Genomic DNA, 20,515 nt, shown 5'->3' with positions numbered 1-20,515 from the left:
GGCACACACTAATGGCTTGTTTCCCGGTGGCTGTCGCCCAGCTGGGTGCCCACGACGCATTACGCGCAGGTGGTCTCTTAACTGTCTTACCGAAATATTTACGACACCAGTTTCCGCTACAGTGGCAGTCTCATATAAAAAATTTCACAGGTCAAGAACTTGCGTTACAAATCTGTAGAAACAAAATCCTGTAAGTATAACAGTGTCCAAAAAATTTTCGGCGGCATTGTGGTACATTCACGCATTTACATACATTTCATCTCTTAAAGTACGATTCTTGGTTTCCAACCAACTTTTTCACAAACCAGAGTCCCTAACCACTACTCAATATTCCTTACCTTATTACACATATACGTATTCGTCCACACTTCTTCAATATTTCATCATAACAAATAAGTAGCATAATCAAATTCCTCATATAGCATCAGCTTATTGATCATAAACATGCCACAACAGCATAATACACATCGTCATCGTAATAATATCATAACTCCTCAGTCAAATTCTCAAAATCGTCGTAGCTTCCTCCAATAATTTCAAAACCTAAAAAAATTCTCTGCTCATGTCAAAAGTGTCATCTGCCTCAAACGTACTTTAAAAATCGTGATCCCATACCAAATATGTCATTCAAAGCTCTCATAGTGTCACAATGATTCCGAAAAAATATGAACAGTTCACAAAATACAACTTCGTAAGTGTGAAGTTATCCAATGGTGTAATTACGTAAACATCTGTCACTGATATAGTAAAGTAAATGTTTGTCTCTCTCAGTTAAATGATCAGATAGCTGTGTAATTTATGTGTTAGAGAAATATGGTACCGATGTGTAAAGCTGTATAAACAAATACCATATTAGCTAGGGCTCCTTTTGCTTTCCAAACACATGGTACACAAAGTAAGCGTGTACCCCGCTGAGGATAATGTAATTATATCCTCAGGTGTTACAGATTACAGCAATGGAATGAAATGTATCATGGAAAACTTTCTTTGTAATTCAAATACGTTGAAAAATAAATAGTTTAATGCGTGTCCTGTAGCGCTAAATGTGCGTCTTGCTGTAAGACAATCTCTGTGGAACTGTCGTAGTTATCGTCCTCTGTAAGCAAAGTTCTGCTGAAGTCAATGTACTTACCTCATCATAAACGAAGGTGAAATGCTTTCCGTATAGATATCGTAGTTATTAAGTACCTTACCGTGATCCGGAAAGTACTATAATGTAACGTATTGTTGTGCTACGATAAAGGCTGTCTCATTGTAGCTATACCACAAAAGTTACTACTAAAACATGTTTTACTTTCCAGAATAATACAGAAAAACTGTGCAGATATAAAACAGATACACCGCAAAAGCAACAATGTAAATCGTGTCACATATTAGTAGCGTCGTGATATAATCGTGTAGCTATTATAGAAACCAAATGCTAAGTCATCTTTAATCTCACCGAATGAACTTCAAATAAAGAATGTGTTTTCAAGTAAACCAAAATGTTGCATTAAAATCTCATTAGCAGTACTGGTAAATGTTCTAAGTATTTAAGCCTTATAGTCGTTACGTAATCGTGCAACTAACAAGCAAGAATGTACACACACAATAACACTGTGGCGTCTGTTCACTATAACAATGCACTCGTAAATACTGTTTAAATAAGTTCTCTAAGTTCTAGACTGGATAGTTAACTTTAAAACATTGTTGCATGTTAACAGATTCTTAGTGTGACAAAGTATACTAGTGACATGATGTGAACAGCTTTATGGCAAAGACAAAGTTAAAAAGCAGATTATCTTTCAATAAATGGTTTTACATGTGAAATGTGGTGTAAACCTTTACTCTTCCTAGTACGAAGAGTTTCAACTTCAACGCAATTATCATGTGGTATACGTCGGATTCTGTAAGGTCCATTGTAAACTAGAAAGAATTTGTGACTCAAGTGTTTCTTCTTATGTGACAATGAATGAGCTTCAATGAGAACTTTCTGACCAATATACAATTTCTTTGCATTTGCTTTACCGTGTAATTTTCTCCTTTTGTCTGCAGCAGAATTTATATTTTTAATATCCAAATCAATTATGTCTTTGTGTCGAAGTTTACGTGTATTCGGGAAAGGTACAAGCTCTCTGATTCTGTTCGGTGGTTCTTTATTCTTCAGTACAAGAACAGGTGGTAAAGCAGTGGAGTCATGAGGCATTTCATTCAGCACGTTTTCAAATAAGTGTAAATATCTGTCCCAATGCTGATGCTTTTTGTGACAATAAAGTCTGCAAAGCTTATTGATTTCTTTCATAATCCATTCAGACGGGTTAAAATGTGGTGAGTACAATTAAATAAAAACAGATTTGATTTTATGGTTACGAAGCATGCGTGACCAAACAGCAGATCTGAATTGCGGTCCGTTATCTGAAATTACTTTACTAACGTGTCCAACTTCACGTAAGAAATTTCTAACAAAGGCGTTGGATACAGACCGTCCAGTGGCTTTACGTAACGGAGTGAAAGAAACAAATTTTGAAGTAAGTTCAACAGCGACTAGAACGTACGAAAATCCATTAGATGTTCTGACAAGCGGTCCCAAGAGATCAACAGCAGCAAATTCTTTTAATTTAGAAGGAATGATAGGAAACAATGGAGCACGATGAGTGACAGTAGATGGTTTCGCCTTTTGACAATGTTTACAAATAGACAAGACTCTTCGAATTCTCTTTTCCATATTGTTAAAATAACAAGTCGTTCGAAGAATATGATAACATTTTCGTGGACCAAAATGTGCATAGCTGAAATGAATGTACCAAATGAGCCTATTAACAAAATCGTCTGGAATGCAAAGTACCCATAGCTTGTCATCAACAGTGCATCGTTTGAACAGTACGTTGTTTCTAACCAGATAATAATGCCGAATCTGTGTGTGTGTCTTTTCATGCCATTTACTTTTGATGTCTTTCCAAATCGGATCTTTATCTTGTTCATGAGCAATGTCCTTTAAAGATGTGGTGATGAAGTTTTCAAAGGCGACTTTCTGGATGTAAAGAATACTGAAATATCTCTCGAGGTTGCTTTCTGTGTTACTTTTCTCAAGCCCAGCCGGTGCGCGTGACAGTGCGTCCGCAACAATGTTCTCCTTGCCGGGAATGTAGACTATTGTGAAGTGGAATTCATGCAGAAACAATGCCCAACGTTTTAACCTGTCATGATTTAATTTAGAAGACATAAGAAATTGTAATGCACGATGGTCACTGTATACTTTTACGTGCTTACCGTAAAGAAAGAAACGGAATTTGTTAAATGCCCAAACGATAGCTAAAGCTTCTAATTCAGTAACGGAATATTTTTTTTCAGATTTTGTTAGCACTCGGCTAGCAAAAGTAATGGTTTTCTGAACAGTAATGTCATTTTCTGTGGCTTCTTGAAATAAATGGGCACCAAGACCGACTTTAGAAGAATCCGTGCTAAGGCAAAAATCTTGTGAGAGATCTGGATGAGCTAGTATTGCCGCGTTAAGTAACGATTCTTTCAAAGAATTGAAATCCAACTGTGCTTGTTCGTCCCAGTTCCAAATAGCATTTTTTCCAGTGAGAGAACAAAGTTTTGGTGTAACTAGAATTTGCATATTCAGAAAACGACGGTAAAAATTTACGAGACCTAGAAAACTGCGGACTTGTTTTTTTGTGAATGGAACTGGAATGGCTCTGATTGCTTCTAACTTTTCAGGATCCGGCTGGATGCCTTCAGAAGAAATAATATGTCCCAAAAACTTCACTTTTGTCCTACCGAATTCAGACTTTTCCAAGTTAACTGTAATTCCAGATTCTGCAAAAATATGTAACACGCTGTTGAGGATGCGATTATGTTGTTCCCATGAGGCTTCTGCTATCAGAATATCGTCCACATATAAGGTGATGTGACGTTTTAAGAGCTCAGGTAATATGGAATTTAGCCCGCGAATGAATGCTGCCGAGGAAATGTTCAAACCAAAAGGAAGTTTCCGAAACTGATAACAAACGCCGAAACAAAGGAAAGCTGTATATTTTCTACATTCTGGATGAAGTTCGATCTGATAAAAGCTGGATCTGAGATCAATGGAAGACAACACTTTTACACCATTAAAATTTTGAAGAAGTTCTTCCAACGTTTGCGGCCTGTCTGTTTCAGGAATAATGATAGTATTGATTTGTCTCGAATCTAAGACAAGCCTGATCGATCCATTTTTCTTCTCAACAACATGTAATGGATTGTTGTATGAGCTTACTGCAGGCTCAATAATGCCATCGTCAAGCATAGATTGTATTTCTGTTCTAACACGGTCCCTATAATGTGCTGGAATTACGTATGGTCTAACACAAAATTTAGTATGCTCACGAACACGAAATTGGTATTGAAATCCCTTGATTGTTCCTGTTTTGTGAGTAAAAACTGTGGAATGTGCTTGTAAAATCTGAAAAAGGTCCTGCCTGTCAGTGTCATTACAATTCTCAATTGTTTGAATTTTATTCTGAATTAACTCATTAGTTTCAAATGTGCCGTCGATATCATCCCTGTCAGTACTTGCAGAGCGACTGTTAGTGTCTAGTTCCGTAGAAAATTCCGAACTGTTGTCTAACAGAAGGTAAAGCCGATTAATTTCCTCGTCACGGTTTGAGAGCCAATCTTCAAATTTCAAAGCTATTGACTTACCTTCTTTCTCTAAACTTATTTCAACATCGTGAAAGTTTAAGATTGCTTTGTATTCATTTAAAAAGTCTACTCCCAGTATAATTTCCGTCGACAACAATGGAACAATAAGAAAGTTCATAGAGAAGCTGTGGCTCTGACAAAAGAATTCTAAGTTGGTTTGTTGGCGTACATCTACACTTTTTCCAGTGACTGCACCTTGTAATTTAATCTTGCGTAACGGAAGTGTGGGGCAATCGTTCGATTTGTTGCATTTGCTAAAAGCTGTTTCACTAATTACTGAAATGGGACTGCCTGAGTCAAGTACTGCCGTAAATTTTACGTCATTTACAGTAATGTGAATCACAGGATATGCAATGTTGTTATGTTTTACGTCGTGTTCCTGGAGTAATATGTCCCTAATGTCTTCCATTTTAACGTAATTACTAGCTACAGCAGCTGTGTCGTCAGTTTCATAAGTACGTTTTGAGGCTGCCAGCGGAATGAGTCATTGCCTATTGTGTCTTTGTTGGCGCGCGTCGTTATTGGGATTTGGAGACCTAACTTCTACAAATTCACCTTGTCGAGAGGGCCCTGCTCTGTTTGATTCCCGCCAGTTCTGCTGCAATTCAGGTCTGTCGTTACGATCATATCGTCTGTCGTCATGTCGGTAGATTCCATAGTTTCTTTCTTATCGGTCACGTGGTGGAGAATTTCTCTCTGAATCGTAACTGCGCGCTGGACCGTTGCGTCTAAAGTTATTCTGTCTCCCTTGATAGTAATTATTTTGGTTCCCATATTGTCTGTTTCTCTGATTGTCTCTGTGATAGTCATTACCGCGGAGAGGTGACCTTTCCCTGTAATTATTACTGCTCTGCCAACGGTTGTCATACGGGTGGTGTCTGTTTTGGTCACGATTTCTATTGTGAGAATAGCCTTGTCGTGTCCAGTTATTATTTCTTTCATCGCGGAATTGCGACGGATGTGACCTGTAATTGTTGTGTTCCTGTTTTCGCGTTGCGCGATTGTCAGTGTCAATTTCTAATTCTTGTAAGAGTCCCTGAAAAGCTTCAAAGTCGTCTTTGCAACGGCCTGCCAAAATAATATACCGTAAATGTTCAGGCAATTTGATTAAGCAAATGCGGATGAGTTCTGACGGGCTGTATGGGTTTGACAGGTACTGATTCTTGTGCAACATGTCTTCAAAATATTTCACAAGACTGGAAAATTCAGATTGTTCGAAATGTTTCATCATCATGATGCCATGTTTTACTCGGTCTTGTGTGGCTTGGGACCAATATGATGAGAGGAAGGCATGGTAAAATTCTCCTTCACTGTGGCAATAGTGAATGACCGATCGCATTCTTACAGCTGGTTCATTCTCTAAGTAGCCACACATAAATTCTAATCTGTGCTCTAGTGACCAGTTGGGAGGAAAACAATGAGAGAATTGATGGAGCCACGCTTGTGGATGAATGTCGTTGCCAGAATTCTTAAATGTTTTGAATTTACGTGTAGTAATGAACAGCTTATAGTCAAAATCATCGTCTCGGCGGGTAGCATATCGGTCATTGTTACGTCGTGTCGGCGGTTCCATCTCAGAATTCGGTGTACCTTGCCAATTTCTTTCATAATTTCCGAAGTGCCCTGTGTTATTATTTTGTGGCTGTTCCGTATTTCTATGTCCCTCTTCCCGTATTGGAGCGCGAGTGTCCTCTGAAATACGTAATTGTTGTATTACCTGTGTCAGCTGATCTTGTACTTCCCGGATTTCTCTTTGGTGTTGCGTACTAATTTGATTCAGACTTTGCTTGAATTTCCTAATTTGTCCGCACTCTTCTGTGTCATTAAAGATTACCGGTTTTGTGTCATTCAAATTATCATCTACCCTCGTAGATAAATTAGTGAACTGATCCGAAAGTTCGGCTACTTTCTCCGATAGTGAACACATTTCCTCAGTGTGTTTTTCTGAACCAAGTTTCAGAGTGTCCATTTGTGTTGAAATCGAATCAACTGTGTCCTTTAAGTTTTCCTGAGTTCTTGCAAGTTGCGTAACCGAATCGGTGGATGCAACTGAGTCCATTTTAGCTTGCAAGGTGTCGTGATTTTCACGAACAACAGTTTGCAATTCTTTTATGGCTGCTTCGTGATTCTGTAATGAGTTTTCATGCCGCGAAAAAATAGGTTGAAAATGCTCACATATTTGTGTTTTTACGTCATTACAGATTTTTTGACATTTCGATTCAATGTTATGTAACTCAGTAGTTAAATCTTCACGTGTTTGTTCAAGTATGGTGTCTAACTTCCGAAGATTATGTTCCATTGTGTCCAACTGTTGCTGTGTTTTTCTCTGATTTTGTTCCATTGTGTCTAACTTTTGAAGATTATGTTCCATTGTGTCCAACTGTTGCTGTGTTTGTCTCTGATTTTGTTCCATTGTATCTAACTTTTGAAGTTTTTGTTGTGTTTGTCTCTGATTTTGTTCCATTGTGTCTAACTTTTGAAGATTTTGTTACATTGTGTCTAACTGTTGCTGTGTTTGTCTCTGGTTTTGTTTCATTTGTTGCATTAATTGCAATAATAATGTATTAGTGTCTGGAATCTGATCATCTATGCTTTTCGGCAGTGCATTTGCACCGGCAACATTCACAGTTTGACAAGCAGAAAATGTGTCTCGGTTTATTTGAGAAAACGGTGAGGACGCAAAACCTGAATGTACAGTATTTGCAAGATTGTGTCCTGTCATATCGGATTCCTGACGTGAGCTGTTGCCGACCAATCGATCGATAATGCTACCCTGTTCACTAACTGTTTCACTTCCTACACCATTATTTGCAGCCCGCTCCATTTCCCTATGCGCTATTACCAAATTACTAGTTTGAACGTTAGTGAATTCATTACATGGTGACGCTAACACACTGCTTTCGTCTTCACTGTCATTTCTCAGTTTACTTTGGATCCTAGTGTTACGTTTTTCACACGCCATTATTGTCACAATATTTCACACGACAACACAGAAAAACACAATTTGAAGAACAAAAATAAGAGAACACATTAACATAGCACTGAAAATAATATCTAGTTAATTGCAAGCGCAGCTGCGAAATACTTTGTGCAAAACTACATGCATGCCACAACTATTTTACTGTACAACAATGAAAGACTGCAACTACAAAGGAAATTTTCTCTATGATTACGCGCTAGCAATAAACAAAAGCTACACTAATTACACAAACTACATGGAAAAAATCAGAAGATTCCAGTGAGGTATCCTTGGCTAAGGGTCGACATATGAAACGTCCCCTTAGAAAAATTTTACACGACTGGTCTATGTGAAACGTCCTCTTTGAACAATTATACACGACTGTGCTTAAACTGACACACAATATCTTTAGCGCAACGCAATCTGACTTCCAAAAATCCCTACGAAAGAATGGCCCTGACTAGCATTAACCTATACGTTTCACAAATCACTTACCTTACAAAAATCTTCATTACTCAAGCTACTGCAATACAGCGAGCGCCACTACTGCCAGCTAAATAAAAGATTCAAACTACTGAAGGCATAGTTAGCAAATGAAAGATTTTAATAGAGAACAAACAATGTATTTACCTCACTAGTCATTATATATATAGCAGTTCATGACACCAATTCTTACAAATTTCAAAACTCCGCCATCTCTCTCCCCACGTCCACCACTGCTGGCGGCTCACCTACAACTGCGCAACGTTACGCGCTGTTAGCATCCAGCTGCCGCTGCTCAACACTACGATGGCAGACAACAATGCAAACCAGCCACAGACTGCACACAGCACAGCCAGTGATTTTCATAGAGAGCGCTACGTGGCAGCGGCGTTACCAATAAAAAATCCTAAACAGCCTACTTACAATATGTAGATTTTAATACTAAGGAAAAGTTTTAAGTTAATAAGAGAGATATCGTACATGATGTTAGTAATACTCAAGATATGTTTGCAAAAGTTAAAATGTGTAATTTTGAAAATTGCTGCTCTCTGAAATTAATATTATGTATAATCCTTTGTACGTTTTTAAAATAGTATGGTAGTTTAAAAAGACCATTTAGTTGAAAGGTGTGCAGGGGAGCATAAAGTCTGTAGCAGTTTCAGTTGTATTGCAGGTCACAACACTCTGAGCAGTGTAACGAATGGTCTATAGTATTATAAACACAGATTATTGAAATCGTTGTCTCTTTACATTTTGAAAGAAAACTAAGGAACAAGCAAAAATATTTGCAATGAATTGAAAAATGTGGGAAATACAACACTGTATAATGAACAATAACAAGTAATCAACGCAATCAACAACAACACAAATAAAGGTTATACTGGTAAATTTTAGTTTCATATAATTTGATAGACTGACTACAGAAAATTCGAATTAATATCGAGAAGATGCAGTGTGTTGAAGTGCGTAGCATATTCTTGGGTGAGAATTCGAAGTGGTCAAATGATGGCTGTATGATGTTTGAGACATTCAGGGACTGTGCTGGCACAGAGCTTTTCGCTTACCACTGTGTTAGGGTGTACCCTCGTATCACAGGTACTGCAGATCGAAGGATCAAGTGCCATGGGCAAGAACGCATTCCTTGCCTGATGTCGGTGTTGATTGTACAAAATCGATTGTACAAAATCGACATCAATATTCCACAGCCGACCCCCATGTGGTTTACCATCCGTTAATGTTAAAAAACTGAATGTGAGAAATTGTCTGAGCGGTTGTTTCCAGTGAGCGTTAACGGAACTGTGCTGAAAAACAAATTAAATCACTTGATGGTTTTCGTATGGTATACTCCTATCCAGACAAACATTTCATCTCATTCATCAACACATTTGTAACAAACTCGGACGATATACACATGATGTAAAGTATGTACATTTCACAAACAGCAATTACCACAATCAAAGAAAGTACATCTTTAATACATAATATATTAATTATGCACCTCATAAATCTAAATAGAATGAAATATTTATCTTTTCTGGCTGTCTTGTAGATTGCAGATTACCTCAAGTTCTCTGTCTATAAAGGCTGGTTTGGGGTTATTATTGAAACGCCCCTCCCCTCACTTGCTGACATTTATTTTATTCCGAAATCCTTTCTGAAAAGAGCCACATTGTGAACAACTATTTTTACAAAACTTATAATACCTGACTGCAAACTCACCCTACCAAATACCTGCACTGAACGAGAACAACATAGTTAGTGCACTTCTCCTCTATTTATAATTTCTCAATACGCAACAGGAAGTTCTAGAAACGTAGGTGTTACCAATTACAATAATTTTCTAATTAAATTATTAATTATAAGAACAGAATACTTTTAGGAATCTATAATTTTGAGGCTTCAGTGCACGAGTCTTACCATTTCAATCAATTTAAAATTTAATCAAGTAGTTTCTATAGTTTTGCAGATTTGAGTACTTAATAATTTTTATGAATTTATTTCTCATAAGACGTGTTCGACAGAAGTTTATTATCTTACTTCAAACAGGTAATAAGTATCTATAATCTCAATAATAAATTACAATCCGAAAGTTCTTGAAATTAAATTTCTTCATTTTTGAAAATTTGCGAGCTACTCATTGCATATTTAACAGACGCTATGGTACAAAACTACAGTGCGAAACGGTTAGATAAATCTTTCCCTTTTTTTTCTAAGAACGCCTTCTGTTTTAAATAAAAGGCGAGAGAATAAATCTTTTAGTGGTATATGTAGTCCAACTCTATTGTGCATTACAATGTTCCTTAATAAAATCTTCTGTTAATCTCAGTCTATAATAACTGAAACAATTACTTGTATGTGACCCACAGTAACACATTGTACAAATTCGTATTGTAAATTGTACATAGAATCTGGTATCGATAACTTCATCAACTTATTTTGTCTACTAACCAGGTACATATGAACAGAATAATGTTTTTTCAGTTTTCGTAAAGGCCAAACAACTACTGTACCTTGAGTCCCTTCCTTCAACTTTTGGAAATCAGTCACTTTCTAATAAAGATTATTTACAATTTGTTTTCAGAAATTCGTCATAGTCATGCTTCCGTCAGTGGGTAGTTTCATGAGGGTCAATGAGAAACTGTTGTTTGTCCAAAACAAATGATGTGCACAATATGATTGATAAGGATTGGCACGTAACTCTTTGTGAGATAGAGCCAACCATAAGCATATTTAATGATACGTTAAATTTGATATACGGGAAGGATGAATTAAGAAACTCCTCCTGTCACACATTTTATGTTTTATTAAATACACGATGCATTTCGCACCCTGTGGGCCCATCATCAGTTGTAAGTTGTCTTAATGGATGATTTATTTCTGCTCTTGAACACACTAACCAAAATATAGTGAAAAAATAGAAGGAGGGCGATATTAAGGAACCTACCAGAATGTGAAACTTCGTAATCACGAAAGCCTGGAACAAAAATCATTCTTGACAGAAAATAGAACACACTAGATCTACCACATAATCATCAGTTTACTATAATGAAAACTTCGATTTAAAGATATTAAACATTAACGAAAGAACAACATTTTGGAAAGTCGAATTATAAACAGTAACCATATTTTTAGGAAGAATAAAAACACAAGACATATGGCAGGGAATGTGGAAGAGTTTCCCTTCATAAGTTTGAATGACTGTGAGTGTCGATACCGATATACCGAGGAAATACTGTCGCTGACATACGTCGATATTTTTTAAGAGAAAGTTACGAGATACAGATATTTTATTATCAGTCCTACTTCGCTCGGAGGTAGGAGGCGCGAGGGCAGTGACAGTGAGGCCAGGAAGGCGAACAGTTCGCTGTGGCTGAGGCGGCGGGGTGAGTACCGTGCCGGCAGTTGACGGCTGGTGCAAGTTCGGCAGTTAACAGTCACCGGCTCATAGTGTAGCAGCGATATCAGGAAGAGACACCCAGGCGGGTTCCTGGACTGCGAACCATTATTACCTCGGCTGCGGACGTTTGGGGTGCGAGGGAAGGTGTGACTTGTGTGCTCCAGCGGTGGAATGGACCTGCTGGCGGGCGGACGACCGCCGCTATTCTCAAGTTGTGTGTCGGCTCCAGGCTGTCCTTCCTGGATCATTGCACGGATATGTCTGGCGAGCTTCGGATTTGTTTTGTAAGATGTCACGCAAATCCAACACCTTCCATGAAAACCCTGACATGATAAGCAATTCCAGTAGTATGTCACATAGCTCCGAATAAATCGTGACATTAAATTAACCAAAGAAATACGAGTAACGAGTGAGCAAATGGAATACCACAGACTAACACAAGAATGCCTAAATGCATGTCATACCTTCCCTCCGTGAGACAGACTCAGTTCCGAAGGGAGAAACGAGAACAGAAGCCGAGAGGAGAACCTTTTCGCGTCTCTGTTACGTCAATGACCACCCACCCAGCCCATGTTAAAAGCTAGAGCCCTCCAGAAAAACAGTATAGATCTTACGATAACACAAAAAGGGCCACACCACCCGCAAGTTTTAACGTGAGTCTTTTTCGCGGCTCTGTTACCTTAGGGCCAGCCCCCAGCCCATGTTAAAAGGTAGAGCCACCCATAAGAACAGTATAGATCTCACGATAACGCTAAAAGGACTACACCAGCTGCAAGTTTTAGCGTGAGAATTTTCGCGTCTCTGTTACGTTGCAAACTTTAAAAACATTGCCCCACAACGAAAAGTATAACGTTTCTCATTGGATGGACAGAATTTTTGTAGGCGGACCTTAAGGTTAACATTGAGACCCTGATTGGTCAGATTAAAACACAGCCAGATAGTTTTTTCTTTAAACCAACTTCGGTAAATTGTAGTAAGAATAGAGTTAGTTCCGAGACGGCGAGCTGGATGGCTGGTGCGCCGGCCGCTGTCGCCCTGACGCTGCCTAAACACCGACAAGGTAATGAACGCACGCGATGCCGCATTTTTGAGCGCATAAGGCTTCACTCAGAACTGCAGAAGTCTCATCTGTTACACACCATTTTTGCGTAATACTAGTGTCGATCGTTAATTAAAACTCATGGTGTTCACATTTGCCACTTGAAGAAAAGATCTGAAACGCGGTGATTTTTCTTTTATATAGTTATTGAGATTCCACATCAGCCACTGTAATTTACGACAAGTTAAATAAGTAATTAAAGATAATTGAGGGTCACTGTAGACCATTTTGATAGTTTTCTCTTTTGTGAAACTTAAATTAAACCTAGATTATAGATGTGATATGGCATAGGTCATCCTTCGAGCGATTGTAGAACTTGGAAACCCATTCAGGGAATATTCGTTCAAATTTTTGTTGAACGCAGTTGGTTTTTATCATCCTGTATTAAAACACTTCCTTTTATCAATAGCGCAATTTATAAACAATGTTTTGTGAATAGAATAAAACTTCCAATGGTACATTTAATTGCTTTTTCGACGTTATTTTACCAGCTAACTAAAAATAGGAAAGCCTTGAACCCCTTCCACTAAATTTAGTTAGTATTAAGATTCTTTTACAGGGAGTGCAGTGAAGCTGACGCTAAAATCATTGAGTATTCGGTTATATCATCGCTAGTCTTACTGAACTCTTCTGAATTCTACATGTCATGTGTGGTCTGACGTCTCCTTACCAGTAACAGGTCCCAGGTTCAAACTAGTCAATTCCCTAAAAAACACGCTCAGAGCGTCGTTCCGCGAAAGTGGGATGGAGACATAATATAGAACAAACACACACTACCATGAGTGTTAGAGTTTCATAGGATGTGAGTGAGCCGAGCATCGGCACTAAGCATAGCTATAATTGCCACTTACTGCACCAGCACTGTGACTGTTTATTTCCGTAGTTTCTATTTGTGCGAAGTGTATGTCCGGCTCCATACCAGATTAATAGTTATTGATCTCGCTTCTCTCTTTAGGCAGGGAAGTTGCGTGTGCGCTCCAATAAAACTACTGAATTTCTTCCATTATTCAACGCTCTAATCAGAGTGTTATATGCGAAATTCGATCTCAACTTTCTAGTTGCTAGCTATAGCACTCCGTCTTCAGGCTACGAGTAGCCTACCGGGACCATCCGACCGCCGTGTCATCCTCAGAGGATGCGGATAAGAGGGGCGTGGGGTCAGCAAACAGCTCTCCCGTTTGTTATGATGGTATTCTTGACCGACGCCGCTACTATTCCGTCGAGTAACTCCTCAATTGGCATCACGAGGCTGAATGCAACCCGGAAAATGTCAACAGCGCATGGCGGCTGGATGGTCACCCATCCAAGTGCCGGGCCCTGCCAACGGCGCTTAACTTCGTTGATCTCACGGGTACCGGTGTATCCACTGCTGCAAGACCCTTGATTGCTATAGGGCGTCAGACTTGTGGCGGGGAGCATTTATACGAGGGTTGGAACTTAAATAGTGGCAACTATTTATTCACCACCGATACGAAAGAGTTACATGTTTAGACCTGTTACTCTCCTTCAGAGTAGTCACCAGCGGTGTGTACAACCCGTTGTCAGCGATGTGGAAGGCGTAGTATACCGTTAGCGGAGCCTGTTCTATTTGTGGTGCGAATGGAGCGGTCTATCGTTTCTCGAATCTCTGGAACAGTTCTGAAGCGAACGCCACGAAGTGGTTCCTTCATCTTCGAAATCAAATGAAAGTCACAAGGGCTTAAATCCGGGGGGAATGGTGGATGGTACAGTACTTCCCAGTCTCATCGACAAAACAGAACAGCCACAGCTTGCGCTGTATGCACCCACCCATTGTCGTGCAAAATAATGGGTGGGTTGCGTAAAAAGTGACGCCACATGCTAGTGATCGTTTTGGGAGCATCATCTGCGACCAGCTTTGCGAAAGAAGTGGCACAACGCTGGTGACAAAAAATGGCCATGAGCACTATGGGACTTGACTTCTGAGGTCATCAGTCCCCTAGAACTTAGAACTACTTAACCTAAGAACATCACACACATCCATGCCCGAGGTAGGAATCGAACCTGCCACCGCAGCCGTCGCGTGGTTCCACACTGTAGCGCCTAGAACCACCCGGCCACCTCGGCCGGCTAGCTGGTGATAACTCTGAAGGACAGTAACCGGTGCAAACATGTAACTCTTTTGTATCGGTTGTGAATTAGTAGTTACTACTATTTAAGTTCCAATGAACCGCCCGGGTAGTCGAGAGCGCAAAGTGCTGCTTCCTGGACTCGGGTAGGCGCGCCGGCCCCGGATCGAATCCGCCCGTCGGGTTAACGGCGAGGGCCAATGTGCCGGCCAGCCTGGATGTGGTTTTTAGGAGGTTTTCCACATCCAGCTAGGTGAATACCCGGCTGGTCCCCACGTTCCGCCTGAGTTACACAACTCGCAGACTTCTGAACACGTTGGCACTATTCCATGAGTTACACTCGACGCAGACAGCAGGGATAAACATTCCGTGCCGTGGGGGGGGGGGGGGGGGGGGTTCGGAACGGCGGCAAGATGGGCATCTGTCCACCCCTTTCCACTAACCTTGCCAAATGCGTTCCTAACAATGCCGAACCTGCGTCAGCACGGGTCATGGCACCAGTGAGAGAAAGAAAGAAGTATTAAGGCTCCAACCATCGTATATCGAGTGGATTCATTTCATGTGTCACGTCCCGCGTGTACTACTACTGGAGCGCACAGTTTTATTAGTCTTTTTGAATGTTTATACCACCAATTTTGTGTTTGTTTATTGTTTATAAGGGTGGGTTCTCTTGTCTTAATTATTTTGTTTCGAAGGATACGTTCTATCTGCTTTTAGTGAGGAGTTCATTAGCCAACCAAACGCGTTAGATTACGGTTTAGTGCTCCGCTCCGCGTGGCGGTTACTTGCTCACCTCCTTCACATGACGCGAGTTTGGTCCAATTTGTGATCCGTGTTCGAACTTCCGGCTCGGTGACTGTATCTGCAGCTGAGTTTAGATTTTGGCCGCCTTCCGAGACTCATTAATTTCACTCCGTACATCACTGAAAAGTTATTTACTTGTTTTTCTTGCTGCTATAATTTTGACTGTAATGCTGCCCAGTATCTATATTAAATGCTGTATTTCCCTGTTAATGAGGCTGTCATTTGTGTTTCTTTAGGTGGGACTTGAAATCTGCCCTGTTGGCAGACAGGCGCAGCGTCCGAAAGAGCAGCCAAGTGCGCGTTCGACCGAAGGGTGGTCCTGCATCAGTTAATGGTTCCGAGGCCACGACGCCTCGCCCAGATTGGGTTGTATAGCATGTCGAGATATTTCTCTTAATCATTGCGCACCTACTGCAGCTTAACTTTTTATTATTTTTTATTTGCTGTTGAAGTGTTAACCAGTTAGTTTTACAATTGAGTAATTACTAGATTTATTTACTTAAATGAGTTTATGCAAGTGTGGTTAGGCCAGCTGAATGGATATTAATATTACTCCTTGTATACACTGTCGGTTTTTGAACTTTCCGAACACTAGGAGATTCAGAATGTTAATTTCATGAAGAATTTCATTATTTGTGCCATTCTGAGCACACTATTTATCATGAATTTTATGTGGTTATTTCTGTTATGTGCTTGCGCGCTCCATCGCTATCCGGCGCTATGCTTGCGGAGTATACTTCTCTTTCGGATTGTAACTGTTACTCTCTTTCGATAAAGAATTTTTTGATCTTTCATTGTACTGTCATTGTTTTTAACGTTGTATTTTATCTGTTCGCTATTAATCGATTGACCGTAAATTATTCTGTTGCTTAGTAGTCAACATCATTGGAGATGTTTTTGCAATAGATGTTTAATCTGTTAAAATAAAGTTTACAACGCGGAAGATGCTTAGTCTCCTCTTGGCCCTATCCTCCCTACGACTGACAGCCAGACGCGGGTATTCAATAGTAGTATTGTAGTAGTAAAAATCTGAATAAACTAAGTAACTATATCTATTTTCCTCCGTCCTTTCTCTTCTTCATATGACCTTTACATCCTCATCTGCTTCAACTAAAAGTTTCCATTATTCTATGCCTACGATTACGCGCTGCATTTATAGAGTTGCTCTGTATTAAAACTACATTTCGGTAATATCGGTACAGTACATAAAGGTCGTAGTAAATGGTAGGATTACTGGTAGTACTGATAGGGAAAGAAACACAGAGCAATGTGTGAGAGAGGAACTGGCAGCAGACGACTTCTCTTCGTTGTTTATTTATTTTGTATCATTACGAAATATACATTTCATTTTATAGGCAATACGAATTAGGTGATGGCGTACGTTATGCGCTTTTTGGGTAACCAAAGCAATTACTTTGATACAAGTAAAGTTTACATGCACAAACCTAAAGAATCAGTGTAATTGCAGTTATTGCTTACTCAGTAGGACGTTCTCGATCAGAGGCGAGAATTTCCTGTTACTAGACAATGTGTAAGTTCTTTATGAACAGCAAAAAAACCTTTTATAAAAGCTGGATGACGTATTGAAGGGATATCTGTCTTTTATTTTATTTTAAATGTTTCCTTTGATAGGAAATCGTTTTCTTGCTCTGTATGATAAGTCTGAATCTTTTTTTTTATTTTTAATACGTCCCTCTTATTCATGTTACAAACAAGATTATTTGAATAAAAGATGAATTAAACATTAATTTCAATTTTTCTATAAATACTGTTCATTTTTAAATAACAGACAGGAGGATACTTCGGTAGAAGAAAAATATTACGTAGGTAATGATGTCCTCTATATACCCCCAGTTTCTACACAGTCAAACAGTCCCTTTTTCTAGTGGATTCTAGTTAAGACACCGATCACATACTCAAACAAACGGATCAAATGAGGTAACGCCCGCAGGGCTACTAGGTAAACTATCGAAAGCTATCATTACTTAAGACAGTCTATGGTAGCCTAAAGTAGTTTTAGAACACTACCTGTATTTAATGTCTCTTTTCTGTCAAGATTATTTGATGTTCCAGCCGTTATTAGAGTTCATAATTTTTACGTTAATCGTCTATGTAAGGAAGTCACCCACGTTTCTCTTTCCCGCTATATCTTAGCATTTACTGCCCCTGCCGCTCTCCCGTTGTGTCCCTCATTACCTGGTCAGTGCACGCTGGGCTGTTCGGTCGGTTCCTTGCCCCTACGCGCTCAGTGTTCCAGTGTGCTTGTTCGGCCTATGTGACTACTGAGTTTCACATCCTGGTAAGTTCGTTACTATCGTCCCTCTTCCAGTTATCACCATCTTTTGGTTAGTCTGTTTCTCTATTTCCGTTCATTGTCTATTAATGCTTTGTTTTTATTTAAAGTTTTCTGTTTTATCGTGTTTTTTTTTTTTTTTTTTTTTTTTTTTTTTTTTTTTTTTTTTTTTTTTTTTTGTACCTGTCTTTCGGCATCCATATCACCGTATGCTACTGCCACGAGAGTCTATTCTGCGTTATGTTGCTGTCACCATTATACCCCTATTTTATTAATTGCCTACATCTTAATTGCACGTTTTCCAACTTCGAATTTTAGACCCTATCAGTTCTCTTAACATTTTTTACTGTATGATCCATTACGACCTGAAGTCGAGGTCTCCATCGCTTTGCCGATTTTTGTATCCAACTACCATTTCTTCGACGGACGATTTAGTTTGATATGATTAAGAATCTTGTGTCGTTCAACTCCGCTCTTGATTTTGTCTGAACTGAATGTGCATACTTTTATATTGTTTACTACATCCTTCTACAAACTGGAGTATAGAAAATATTCAGTATTTTTCTCCATTTTATACTCGTACGTATGCCTGAGAAAGCAACCATAATGTGCGAACCCGATCGTTTCAATGAAGAATCAGCTTTTACGGTTCCTGATTTGTGAAATATTTCCACGGATGTGGTTGCCCGGAGTATAATATGTGTTGAAATAGGAAGACGTATCACAAGATAACGAGTTCCTTAGATTTAATATGGGCTACAAGATGACTCCCCACATTAACAGTACAGTATTGGCTGGATCACGTATCGGAGAATCCAGTTTATGGACTTATTAGCTCTTTAAAAAAAGCAAGTGTTAAACATTTAGATTTACAGTATTTCTATACTTAAAATATGAAGCAGTGAAGCACTTATATAGTTTTTAGCAGTTTCATGTAAAATATTGTTTGCTACAAGTACATACTTTGCTACATCAGTCTTACATGTACAATGTGGGTGCCGTACAAGTCGTTTGTCCACTTATCGCGACATAAATAAGGTACAGGAAGCAGCGATCAGTAAAATGCCGTAAACGTAAGCTTTTTGGTAACACGTAAAAATCACTATCAACGCTCCTTTTCCAAACGTGGGCAGTAATTAAAATATAAAATTGTCTTTGCAACAAAATCAAAGAGAAAAGTAGCATAGCACTGACATGGGAGAGAATATGATCCACGTTTCTGCGGAACATCGGTAAATTACTCGCTTTTATTAATCAAGCTAATTATGTCGGGCGCTTCGATGGATGCTGACTGTAGCGGAACGCAGTGGGACTTCAGAAACGTTATTAATTCTGGTGTGCGGTACCGCCTTTGATGTTCTGCCTCAAATTATGTGCGATATCCATTAGTGCAGCATTTATCGTCATTCCATGAACAGGGTTTCCAGTAGATCATAACTGCGTGCCCTCCGTAGTAGTATCAGGAAGTGTGTGTGTGTGTGTGTGTGTGTGTGTGTGTGTGTGTATTTTAACATTCGCAAATGGTCAGAAAATTTTTCATGGTTGTTTTTACGTGCGGCTACGATCTTTTAATGCTGCTGAGACAATACATGAAGATTATCCTTGTGTATCGCTATCACATTACCCTGTAGAACAGAGAACGAAAAATGCAATACAGGAATTCTGGCGAAATAACGCAATCCTTACGGTTCACAATTCATCAACTAGCAGTTTCACACCAGTACTACCAAAGCTTCGGACATTTATTTTTATGACGATCTAGTGGTCATATACAATAGATAACATACAGTCAGAGGCACTGGACACTTTTATGTGGTACTGGTTCCAAAGCTGCTTAGTCTTCAAATTGCATTTATATTTACTGTTAAGGTAGTAATAAGTGACCGCGATCCATTCAACTCGAGTTGCGGATATTTACGAAGAAGATTACGTTTTTCTCTGGAGGTCTCCAAAGAATCATGTGGTTGTCTGAAATATTAATAATAATAACGAGGTTCACCAAGCACGGTAAAAACTTGTAAAGGCCAAAGGTGGAAAATCTATACCCGAAATGTCGCTCTAAGTATACACCAAAATTACCAACCAGTTTAATCATAAATTCTTCTTACTATACTGAACTGGCATGTCAAATTACTTTCTTTCTTCCTACAAAGTACTTTGTGCGACAACGTCTCGACAGTCTCCAAGATATGTGGTCTATGAGATCTATCGCTAATCTCGTGTGACTAACCTTTAATGATCAGATTACTTCGTTATGTAACGGAATTTTCGTTAGGTAATACTACTATTGACGTTACCTTTCGTTACAGCACGAATACTGTTACAAAAGTACATTTCAGAATACGAAAACAATGCATTTCTGACAACTGACTGTTTCACTGCCAACGGCCTTGCTGCAGTGGTAACACCGGTTCCCGTCAGATCACCGAAGTTAAGCGCTGTTGGGCTGGGCTATCACTTGGATGGGTAACCATCCGGTCTGCCGAGCGCTGTTGCCAAGTGGGCTGCACTCAGCCCCTGTGAGGCAAACTGAGGAGCTCCTCGATTGAGAAGTAGCGGCTCCGGTCTGGTAAACTGGCGGACGGCCGGAAGAGCGGTGCGCTGACTACATGCCCGTCCATATCCGCATCCAGTGACGTCTGCGGGTGAGGATGTCACGGCGGCCAGTCGGTACCTTTGGTCCTCAATTGCCTGTACGTGAGGAGTTTACTTTTAATTTAGTTTAGAT

The 20,515-nt window shown here is 39.5% G+C and overlaps 1 pseudogene; it reads left to right on the top strand.

Annotated features, from left to right (window-relative positions):
* Nucleotides 1–20,167: 20,167 nt before the first annotated feature.
* LOC126357317 (5S ribosomal RNA) lies at nt 20,168–20,285 on the top strand (annotated as a pseudogene).
* Nucleotides 20,286–20,515: the final 230 nt, after the last annotated feature.

Source organism: Schistocerca gregaria, chromosome 3 (assembly GCF_023897955.1).
Source record: "Schistocerca gregaria isolate iqSchGreg1 chromosome 3, iqSchGreg1.2, whole genome shotgun sequence".
Classification (NCBI taxonomy): Eukaryota; Metazoa; Arthropoda; class Insecta; order Orthoptera; family Acrididae; genus Schistocerca; species Schistocerca gregaria.
Note: the sequence above shows the minus strand (reverse complement) of the source record. Positions and strands in the feature narration are given on the sequence as shown.